Below are 11894 nucleotides of genomic sequence, written 5' to 3' on the forward strand. Positions count from 1 at the left end.
CATGGTAATCCATTTAAAGTTGTTTTGATATTTTAGTCTGTCTGGATCCTTTTATTTTTATTTTTCATATACGATTTTGAAAGTCAGTTAATTCAGTAGACGAAATAGTGCAGTGGTCCTGGAAGAGAGCTTAAGATGAAATCTTTGACAAACAAATATAGAGCACTTGGCATCTTGGGAGAATGAAGCGACAAACAAGTTGACAGATGCAGGAACAGAAGGGACAGAAAGTAAGAGATTTCAGACTTTGGCTCGGACGCACTGAAAGCCGGATGCAGACTCACATCTTGGCTGGTGTGTCCAGCTCCTGTTGGCCCTCTCTGTCGCATGCTCCCATAGAGCTGGAGGAGAGGAGACAGACAGCAGGCTGGAGCAGAGAGAGAGAGAGAGAGAGAGAGAGAGAGAGAGCAGCTGACAGGAACCATAACAGCTGAATCAGGGAGAAATGGGGCCAAAAGAGGGAGCCGCCTTTACCTAATGAAGCACCGTAAATACAACAGACAAGTTCCCTTTCTCTCTTTCTTTCTTCTTTATCTGTGACTGTCTTTCTCTGCCAACGTACGTTGAAACAGCCCACGCGCATTTACAAAAATTCTATATCCAACAGCAGACTTTACAGTATCAGCTTTAATGGAGATAAATACTATTCAGTGGAAACTTGCCAGACTGGTGCCTTCAAGCTCAAGCACACTGGCAAATACTAATGACTTGAGACTGCTGTGTTCTCATGCAGCTGCATTTAAATGAATCCTTACACAACATTGACACCTGCTGGCCAACCAAGACCTGATTAACATGAAAATAAACTTAGCGGACTCAGTAGCTGTTGAGTTTTACATAGACGGTCAATTTAGAGAAAAGAACGAGACCAAATTAGGTTGGAGACCACATTAAGTCTTTATCAAGTGTTGTATCCTATTTAGGAGGATATACTAGATACACTCCAGTTACACTGTTCTGGATGGCAGCCAAAAGTGCTGGGGAAAAATAATATGAATCTTTATTTATTAACAGGGTTATTTTGTGCTCTACCAACTCTGAATCATCCCGTGATTCTATCTCATCTTGTTTACTACTGCAGCTCGTGACTAATTAATCCTGAATATCTTTGCCTAATTCGAAATGTCTGAGCTTCATTTAGAAGGCAGGAGTTTTAAATGGATGCAAATGAAGAAAACATGTAGCTCCGGTGGAATTATTTGTTTTTACGCTTTCAAGTCAAGCCTGCAAGGCAAATAATCAGTCAGTTAAGTCATTAATATCAAGACTGAAGGCATTTTTGGGAATTTGGACCACAAACCGAGGACTACATCTGTACTTTTATACACAGCAGACATTAATCCGGCCCTGGAGTCTTCATAAGGACAATTACAAGATGTCTGGGTTAGCTGTCAACCAGTCCAGCCAAGAGCTCTGGGTAGATGAATTATTTAAAGTCCGACAAGCCATGTGCTTTTGGTTTATAAAGTATAAAACAAGGTGGTTGCAAGGTGTCTTATAGAGACGGGTAATATGGCAAAATCATCAAATAATTGAAAATATATTAAATCATTTAAAGCAGCACCGACTGATTGAAGAAAAATCAAGAGAGGTATTGATATGATTGGATCTGTCATTAAGTAGCCTTCCTGATTTAAAGGTCATGCTGCTTTTTGGATGCTTTTATATAGGCCTTAGTGGTCCCCTAATACTGTATCTGAAGTCTCTTTTATATAGACCTTAGTGGTCCCCTAATACTGTATCTGAAGTCTCTTTTATATAGGCCTTAGTGGTCCCCTAATACTGTATCTGAATTCTCTTTTATATAGACCTTAGTGGTCCCCTAATACTGTATCTGAAGTCTCTTTTATATAGACCTTAGTGGTCCCCTAATACTGTATCTGAAGTCTCTTTCCTGAAATTCAGCCTTGGTGCAGAATTACAGCCATTAGAGCCAGTCCCACAATGAGATTTCCTTAGTATGTGCCATTTCTGTGTCTGTAGCTTTAAATGCTATTGAGGAGGAGAGAGGGGGGGCAAGGTGGAGAGTGGGGGTGTGGCCTTGACCAACTGCCATGCTTCGCTTGTTTTCAAGCCATGATGTCTCTCTCTCTCTCATGGGGGGGCCAAATTCTCTGGGCGGGCAAAGCAGACCTTTAACTTTCAGTAAGCTCCATACCTCTGCAGGGACTATTTCCTGGAACCTCTGGGGTTTGCAAGCTTTGGGTTTGTTTGGAAACTGTTGTTGATTTTCTGCCAAAACATTACATTTTCCCTCAAAATTGAATTTGTGTCAGGGTGGAAAAACTAAAAAACAGGATTTTGACTGTAATGGGCCACTAAGTAAAACCCAAAAATTCATCTGAAGTTAGCAGCTTTCTAAGTCTGGGTGACTGGATTTCACAATAAATCTGCTTAAAGTGTAGAGAGCTTAAGTGAATAAATGCTTGTGAAATCCTTCTGTCAAAGTCTCTGTCCTTGACAGTGTGAATGTGACTCCGGCTGGCTTTTGTGCTGAGTCGCTCATTTCACCAGCCTTTTATCCTTTTCATTGGCCATTCCTCCCAAATCAGCAAATTTAGCTTTATCGACTGATGCGTGGGCTTAACATTAAAGGATATATTTCTCAGGGATCGAAAACCATAATCCCCAACGTTTTATCGCTATTATCTGACATAAAACACAGTTGAAAAAAGTTTTTTTTCTCCCAAGAACAAAAAAAGAGAGTTCTTTGTATGGTCACTGATGCCTATGTTCATGGAGTTACATGATGGAATGTTATTGATTTTCAAGGGAGGATGCCCGACAAAGATCCATGAAACGTATCTGCAAAACCTTTTTTCTTTTACTTGATTGTCAAGGGTAAAATAAGAACTTACTCAGCACGCAAAAAACAGGTTACGGTTTAGGTAAAGTAAAAAGCATCAGTCAATGCGGATGCTTTTTTTAAAAATTTTGTTTCATTTTCACAAGGCATATTCCTAACAGTTTTAAGGTCATTTTTCCAAGATTTGAACATGTCAATAAGGTGAGATGTTCAGCCCTATTAAAGGGTAACTACCGTTTTTTCAACCTGGACCCTATCTTCCTATGTTTTTGTGTCTAAGTGACTGATGGGAACAACAATCTTTGACATTGGTCCAGTATTAAGTTAGATCGCTGCAGTCGGCAGCGGCAAAACAAGCTACAATCTAAGTTAAAAGGGCAATTGTCCAGCTTGTATTTACCTTCTCAAAAGTGCTCGTTTTGCCGCTGACAGGCTCAAATTAATATTGTAAGTGTCTGACAACATTATGGAAAGGATTTCTAAGGAGGTCAACCTTTCTGTTAAAGAGTATGATTCTTTTTTTAAACAAAAACATCTGCGAAATTGTGTTCACTAAACCCACCAGACTCCATGTAAATAAATAGTAATTTTAGCATCGTAAAATACACTTCATTCAAAGTCGACAGAAACTAAATAAAACTATGAAAAGCCGTTTTGGGTCGTCTTTGCACTTTTACCAACCATCACAACGCTACTGTAGCTTTGGTTGAAATAAACACATAGTTTACCGATTTACATGTGAAAATATGTTGGCTCTAAAAGTATTGCTTTTTTAAATGGAGTCTGGTAGGTTTAGCGCTAGCAACTTCATAGCTGTTTTTGGTTAAACAGAAAGGTCTCTAAGAGGTTTTAAAGGTCTATCTCTGAAGGGATTCTTTCCAATAATAATGTCAGACACTAAGAATATTAATTTGAGCCTGTCAGTGGCAAAATGAGCACTTTTGTGAAGGTAAATACAAGCTGGACAATTGCCCTATTAACTTAGATTGTAGCTTGTTTCAGCGCAGCAATCTTGCTTAATACTGGACCAATGTCAAAGATTGATGTTCCCATCAGTCACTTAGACACAAAAACATGGGAAGATCGGGGCCAGGTTGACCAAAACGGTAGTTACCCTTTAACTACAGCACTTGGTTAAGTGCACACCTGAATCCTAAAATATATCCTTTAATGATGCATTATATTATAGACTATGTATTGTATTACTTTATTTAAATGGACTGTATTTATACATATATGGATGGGTAGCTTGAGAATGTCACCCTGGGGATCAATACATTTCTATTGATATAATAATATCATAGTTTATTTGTTGAGTTTTAGTTTATTTGTTGAGTTTTACTATTATTACATAGCTAGTAACTAAAGTTATCAAATAGGCCTAAAGGTAGTGGAGTATAAAAGTACAATTTTGTTACTGTAAAAAAAAAAAAAAGAATAGGAAAAAAATAAGAAAGGTCAATACAGGTGGAAGGCAAAGCAAAGGGGAAAGTGTTAGAAGAAAAATAAATAGTCTAACTGGAAAATGTATAAAGAAAGAAAGAAATACATAAGTAAACCAGGACTGATCGAAGTAGGCTATATTAGTTTAATTACATGTGTACATGTAAGTGCAGCTTGGATCGTTTAGGATTAGGATTTAGGATTTCAGCCAAAATAAGCAAAACATTATATTACAATTAACTGAAAATTAAAAGAGTTATGCAAACTTTTATCACAAACTTCAGTCCCAATCATAAAACAAAAGTACAGGAATGAATGTCTGTGGAAAACTGACTATTCCTTCTTGTTGTGCTATATTGCTGGAAAGGTGACAAAACAATTAGATCCCATCAAGAAATTTTTAAAAATGTCAGTTTATTGTCTGGCAAGGAGTGAATGCTACATATCCACCATCTTCTCTCTGCAGGCTATGCTGTCCACTGACTAATTGGCTTTTTCTGTGAATAATGGGGTGAACTTTTCGTTGTTGTCACTATGCCAGGAGCCTCCAGAGACCACCATGCTGAAGTCAAAGATAAACAAACCGTGTCTTGGCAAAAATATTGCGTACTAATCTATTCTATTGAGTACTAAACTGAGAGACAGGGTAGCCACCGATTGAACAACACTGATCCAGTAAAAGTTTCTCCTGCACTTGCAGAAACCTAAAACCTTGATTATGGAATTATGGAACGTATTCAGACAGAATACAAAGCAAATTTTAGAGGCAATGCAATTCCAAACAAAGTCATTGGAAAGGTGCAATTAAATTGTGCAAATTCACCCAGGGCGATATGAATTTGGTGAATAAGTGTATTTCCTGTAATAGCAAACTAATTCTTGATATGATAAAGAATTCGATAACTGGCACTCAAGCCTTGTTGTGGATGGTTCAGAACACTCATATAGGCACTGAATTGGTGATTTGTGGTTTTAAAGATGTGTAGATTTACACCAAATTCAATTTAAAAGAAATATTCTGTGGTCATAGCACTATTGTCAGCGTTTTATGAGTCACACAGCATCGCCTTGCTATCAGTTGCTTGTAATATGTGTTAACAGATTATTCTTGCATTGCACTTATTGTTTGTCACTCTGAATAAGTGCATCAAAAATGCAATGTAACGCAGAGACCTATATATTAACTCTGGACACTAAAGTTGCTGACTGCTCAGTCAGTGTGTGAGTGAGTGAGTGAGTGTGTGTGTGTGTGTGTGTGTGTGTGTGTGTGTGTGTGTGTGTGTGTGTGTGTGTTGCGTCACGCTGAACATATCTTTGCCCTTTCACAATCTCCGGTACAGTAAAGCAATAACTAAGTCCCTTCATACCGTGCTCGAGATGGAACAATGACTTTGCATATTTTTGACAGCGACTCGGCCCATTCAGTCCTGCTGACTCCATGATGAGGCTCTCACACCGCATGGTGTGAGAGCCCATAAGATCAGTGGGAGACATGATGAATAGCTGTTGTTGGTGTCTCTTTATTTCCCTTTGTGTTTTCACCTTGGTTTTTTTGAAACTCGTCTCCCTTAACATAATCAGAGGGACGGGTTGATCTTAGTACTTAATTAAACTGGTAAGACCTTTTCAATGCCCCCACTGACATTCACCAAGTCATTCATTGATCCCGGCTCTGCATCATTGACAATTCCTATTTCCATTTCCATGTGAGCGAACGCTACCAATGGAAAAAGAGTTGACAGGTTCACAGAGGGAAACTTTGATTGAAATGCTACCAAAGCATTACTTTGTACTTTGTAGACTACCATATTAAGGCCCAGGGTGTTTGAAAACAATTATGACTGGAAGGGTGACTCTTTCTGAACTGCTGAGCAAATTTGATTGAAAGCCCTTTGCATCAATAGTGAGCTGCCATGCGGAGTGTCCCAAAGCCATAAAAAAAAGTTGTTTGTGTGAATATTGTGTAAAAGCAATTCTGAAATCTAACTCCACCACTTCCTGTTTGTGACTAGCCTCTATACTGTCAGCCAATATGAGGCAAGAACAGATCTCTTTGAGGATGTGATGTATAGAAATGAGTCTCGGATCGTTCTTTGTGGGGAATAAATCCACACTTTTCCTCAAACATATTTGGGTCCCAAAGTTATTTATTTATTTTTGGCCCTTTTTTTCGATGCTTTTCACTTTTTATAAACATTTTTGTTATTTTTTTCCAACACTCTTTTTAATTCGTGGTCGATAAACCCAATTTATATGACATTACACTTAAATTTTTTTTTAACATTATTTTTTGTGCATTTTAGGCCTTTATTTATATAGGACAGCTGAAGACATGAAAAGGGAGAGAGAGGGGGAATGACATGTAGCAAAGGGCCGCAGGGTGGGGTCAAACTTGCGGCCGCTGCGTCGAGGAGTAAACCTCTATATATGGGCGCCTGCTCTACCAGTTGAGCTACCCAGGCATCCATTATACTTAATTTTTAAGAAATTATGAATTACTAGTGCAGTGCCCGTTGAAAATGTGCCTGTTTGGAACGGCCGATTGCTTGTTCTGTGGTATTGCTGCTTGTAAAATTCATGAAAACCAAATTGTACCCCAGAATTACTTACAGAAGGACCCCAAACCACTTCATATGCAACTCTGTATACCCTACTACTGACTTACAGTGTAGTCTACATCAGAGGAAGACATTGTACTACTGTATTTACCTGACAGAGAACGGAGCAGATTCAGAATGTAATCACAAAATATCACAATGAAAATGTGGAGTAATCAGACATTAGCCTCATGGACTCATGGCAGTGTGCTACCCATCCGGCCTGTTATGAGACCTAATCAGCACATATCTGCGTTCATCAACCACCAGAGAGAGAGAGAGAGAGAGAGAGAGAGAGAGAGAGAGAGAGAGAGACTAATTTAACATTTCAGCAGAGGTGTTAATTTCCATACAGGTTTAGTGGCTTGACGGTTAACGGTGAAGGATGGATTTGATTCGCGGGGGTATTTTGGCGACTTAATTTAACCCGACCCAGGGTGAGTCTGATGAAAACTGATGTATCTGCCCGGTTCAACTCTGAGATTTTCTCGCATTGCACAGAGCTCTGAAGGAATAATCTCCGACATTTCGTTATTTTCTACCAGTTCAGCAATTTAATGCAATAGCAGTAAAAATTGTCGTTTGTTTATTCAAAGTCAAAGACAGTCCTAAGTAGTACAACTTTGCACATTTTTGTGGGTCTGAGGTGTATGTCACATTTTAGCTGCCAAAGCTCCGCTGCTCTCTGTCTCTGGTCCTCAGGGTGAGAGGGGCAGTGGCCAGCGGCTAGAGCGGCAAAAGCCAATGTGTGCTTCTTTTACCTATACAGGTGCTGGTCATATAATTAAAATATCATGAAATATTACTTAAGAAAAAAAAAAAAAGGATTTTTAGAAATGTTGGCCAACTGAAAAGTATGAACATGAAAAGTATGAGCATGTACAGCACTCAGTACTTAGTTGGGGCTCCTTTTGACTGAATTACTGCAGCAATGCGGCGTGGCATGGAGTCGATCAGTCTGTGGCACTGCTCAGGTGTTCTGAGAGCCCAGGTTGCTCTGATAGTGGCCTTCAGCTCTTCTGCATTGTTGGGTCTGGCGCGTCGCATCATCCTCTTCACATTACCCCATAGATTTTCTATAGGGTTAAGGTCAGGTGAGTTTTCTGGCCAATTAAGAACAGGGATACCATGGTCCTTAAACCAGGTACTGGTAGCTTTGGCACTGTGTGTAGGCGCCAAGTCCTGTTGGAAAATGAAATCTGCATCTCCACAAAGTTGGTCAGCAGCAGGAAACATGAAGTGCTCTAAAACTTCCTGGTAGACGGCTGCGTTGACCCTGGACCTCAGAAAACACAGTGGAAGGACAAGGACTAGTGAAAGGACAAACTACTACAACCATAATAAAAAAATAAAAATACTTTTAATAAATTGATTATTAATATAAATCTAATTCCTTTCATTTCAAATTAAATGTAATACATTTTAAAATCTGGTAAGTAAGAGATAAACACGCAAGGCGTGCTGTGCGCCTCTGAAACTCATTCATGAGTGAAGATAGTTGTGGAGGAAACTTTCCCAGCTGGTCAACAGTACAGAAGTTAGCTAACCATGGCACAAAAGCGCATTTTGGATTTCTTTATAAATCAACGACAGGCTAAAAAGCCTAAAAGACTGGAGGCAGAAAACTCAGCAACTGTAACCGAAAGAAGTAGCAGCAGCACCCTCTACACCTGTCACTGCCACAGCGTCCCTGCTAGCAACAGACGACAAGGGAGCTAATCTTGTAAGCCAAGCTAGCAGCAGCAGGGCAGCCGCAGACTGGCTTGCTTCATTTTGATTTGATATAATTCAGTGATGTGTTTTATACCCTGTTTTGTGGCTCCGTTTTTGAGCTTGTAGTAGGGATATTCTGTACTATTGTTGTAGCTGTGTGCCTATATTGTGCGTTAACTGTGCTTATTTTGTTCTGCCTTGGATTTTGGACTTTATTCTTGTTTTTTCGCTTTTGGAGCGTGTACCTTGTTGTATTACCGAAGCCTTAGTACTGTTTTGACACCACGAAGTGCCTTCGTTTTAATAAATAGATATTTTGTCTTCATCTTGACAGTATGGGTATGAACAAAATTTCACTTGGTTGAATAGTGATAACAGGATTCCGGTGTTTTGGGATCAGTAGCCTATGGCTGGCTAATTATGGTCTTGGATAGGCTATTTATAATGAATTGAATATCTATACAGTTCAATAAATGTGATGGATGCAGTTTGGTGTGTGGTGGCTGACTTTGGCTGAAAACTTCACTCTGGAAAATTTGTCAGCATCCTCAATTCAAAATATGTTCCTGCGGCTCTGCCCCAAACCATCACTGACTGTGGGAACTTTACACTGGACTTCAAGCAACGTGGCAAGCAACGTGGATTCTGTGCCTCTCCTCTCTTCCTCCAGACTCTGGGACCTTGATTTCCAAAGGAAATGCAAAATGTACTTTCATCAGAGAACATAACTTTGGACCACTCAGCAGCAGTCCAGTCCTTTTTGTCTTTAGCCCAGGCGAGACGCTTCTGACGCTGTGTCTTGTTCAAGAGTGGCTTGACACAAGGAATGCGACAGCTCAAACCCATGTCTTGCTTACGTCTGTAGGTGGTGGTTCTTGAAGCACTGACTCCAGCTGCAGTCCATTCTTTGTGAATCTCCCCCACATTTCTGAATGGGTTTTGTTTCACCATCCTCTCCAGGGTGCGGTTATCCCTATTGCTTGTACACTTTTTTCTACCACATCTTTTCCTTCCCTTCGCCTCTCTATCAATGTGCTTGGACACAGAGCTCTGTGAACAGCCAGCCTCTTTAGCAACGACCTTTTGTGTCTTGCCCTCCTTGTGCAAGGTGTCAATGGTCGTCTTTTGGACAGCTGTCCAGTCAGCAGTCGTCCCCATGATTGTGTAGCCTACAGAACTAGACTGAGAGACCATTTAAAGGCCTTTGCAGTTGTTTTGAGTTAATCAGCTGATTAGAGTGTGGCACCAGGTGTCTTCAATACTGAACCTTGTCACAATATTCTAATTTTCTGAGATACTGAAATTGAGATTTTCATTAGTTGTCAGTTATAATCATCAAAATTAAAAGAAATGAACACTTGAAATATATCAGTCTGTGTGTGATGAATGAATATAATATCCAAATTTCACTTTTTGAATGGAATTACTGATATAAATCAACTTTTTCATATATGATATATAATTATATGACCAGCACTCGTGCCCGTAGCAAGACACCTGTCGCGCATAACACCCACACACTGACAGACAGACGTTTCTGCAATTTATAGATAGATGTTGACTAATAGTGAAGATCAGAGGATGTTGAGTGGATCATAGAGGGATATATGTCAAAGTTTAGTCAGGATACTGTTTTGAAACCATTTAAAAAAAACATTTCAAATGCTATGAAATTGAATAAAACACCCAAAATTCAAAATTCAATGAAAGTAATCATTGATTTTACCTGCAAAGATTGTTGTATGGATTCCATACAACATACATCCATGCATCCATGTTATTTTTGGGCAATTTGGCTGAAAGAAACCCGTATTTCTGTCCCATTTGACCCGAGGACATCACAAGGGTTAAGCAAGCTATTTTTTATTTCTCTTATTTTCTGTTATTAGCTTTGGAGCTTCTTTCGGGATTGAGCTCTTAACACCTCAACTCCATTTTTTCCTTTCTTCTTAACCTTTTTAAACTACTTTTAAACCAGACACTGACACAAAGTCCTACTGCTGTCCAGTGTGATTGACAGATGGTCCATGGTGATGTATTAGTATCTTTTTTTATTGAACTATAACCAGGACGCACACTTTTCATTTCTTTGACAAACAACAAAACACAACTTATGCAGGTAAAACATGAGACTCAGTGTGCTGTTGTAGAAGGTGAGTTTGGTGCAGCCGTTCTGTAGCCGCGTTGGGTGGAGGCAGTATATAATACGTCTCATAATCGTACGTATGTGAGGCGTATTAAAGAAGTCTATAGATAAAACATGAACCACATTCAGTTCCTCCTAGAACTTTGTTTGAGTTTAGGTACTGGGTAGTCTCGCTTTGCCAGATCTTCCTCCACAACGCTGCAAAGGAGGGTCTGGCTAGTCCACACTAGAGGATGGATACCCGAACCGACGGCCGGGCCAGGGTCAGACAGATATTTATAAATGATGTTCGGGTTCAGGTCGGGCTCGGTCACATCAGTGCGATAAGGCATTATATTTTAAATTTAAAAAAGCTTATTATGCAGGTGCACGTCTGTGTTAACGTGCGCTTGTTGCCCCGTGTGCGCCGATGCGCTCATCTGTTGACATTTCCGAATGCCTTCCTACAGTTGCTTAATAAAAGCGGGATTTCCACACAAACAAATGTACGTGTCATTAGTATGACAAAAAAAACGAGATTTTAACTGTGTCGGACGCGGGCCGGGCTCGGACAGAAAAATGCGGCCTGATCACCACTCTAGTCCACACAGCATTCTGGGATGGGAGAAAAACGTGCTCTGGTTTATTGCCATTTCTTTAAACCAAATCAAAATTGTCATGGGCAGCGCCGGACGGAGCCACGGTGCCTCTGCAAAACAGCCTCTGGAAGGAACTTGTTTTGGTGGAACGTGTACGTTCAAAAGTTGTTTTAGTGGTACAACATAAAACTCAAGATCGGACAGATAGTCTAGCTAGCTGTCTGGATTTACCCTGCAGAGATCTGAGGAGCAGTTAACCATAGTCCTCATAAATCCACCGGAGTTTAGAATGCCAACACAAACAAAGCGGAAGGTAACGGACATCCGACCGAAAAGAAGGACATCCCCGCGGAATTTTCCGGCCGCACCGGAGCAATTCCGGAAACGGAACGTCGTGGACATAGACTAGGTACTGGGTAGATTACATGCAGTGGGTTTATAAGAGCTTTTTTGGCTGTGGCTGGAATTGGCCTTGTTTCCACCCAGCAGTCCAAGCACCAAGCAATGTTGATTAGAGCAGACTATGTTCACACTTGGCGTCTTTTTTGACAAATAAAAAGTTGATTAGGGCGCTTGTAGTGGGAAAAAAAAGCTGGCAGCATATTTGTTCC

This window comes from Sander vitreus, chromosome 2, assembly GCF_031162955.1.
Source record: "Sander vitreus isolate 19-12246 chromosome 2, sanVit1, whole genome shotgun sequence".
Classification (NCBI taxonomy): domain Eukaryota; kingdom Metazoa; phylum Chordata; class Actinopteri; order Perciformes; family Percidae; genus Sander; species Sander vitreus.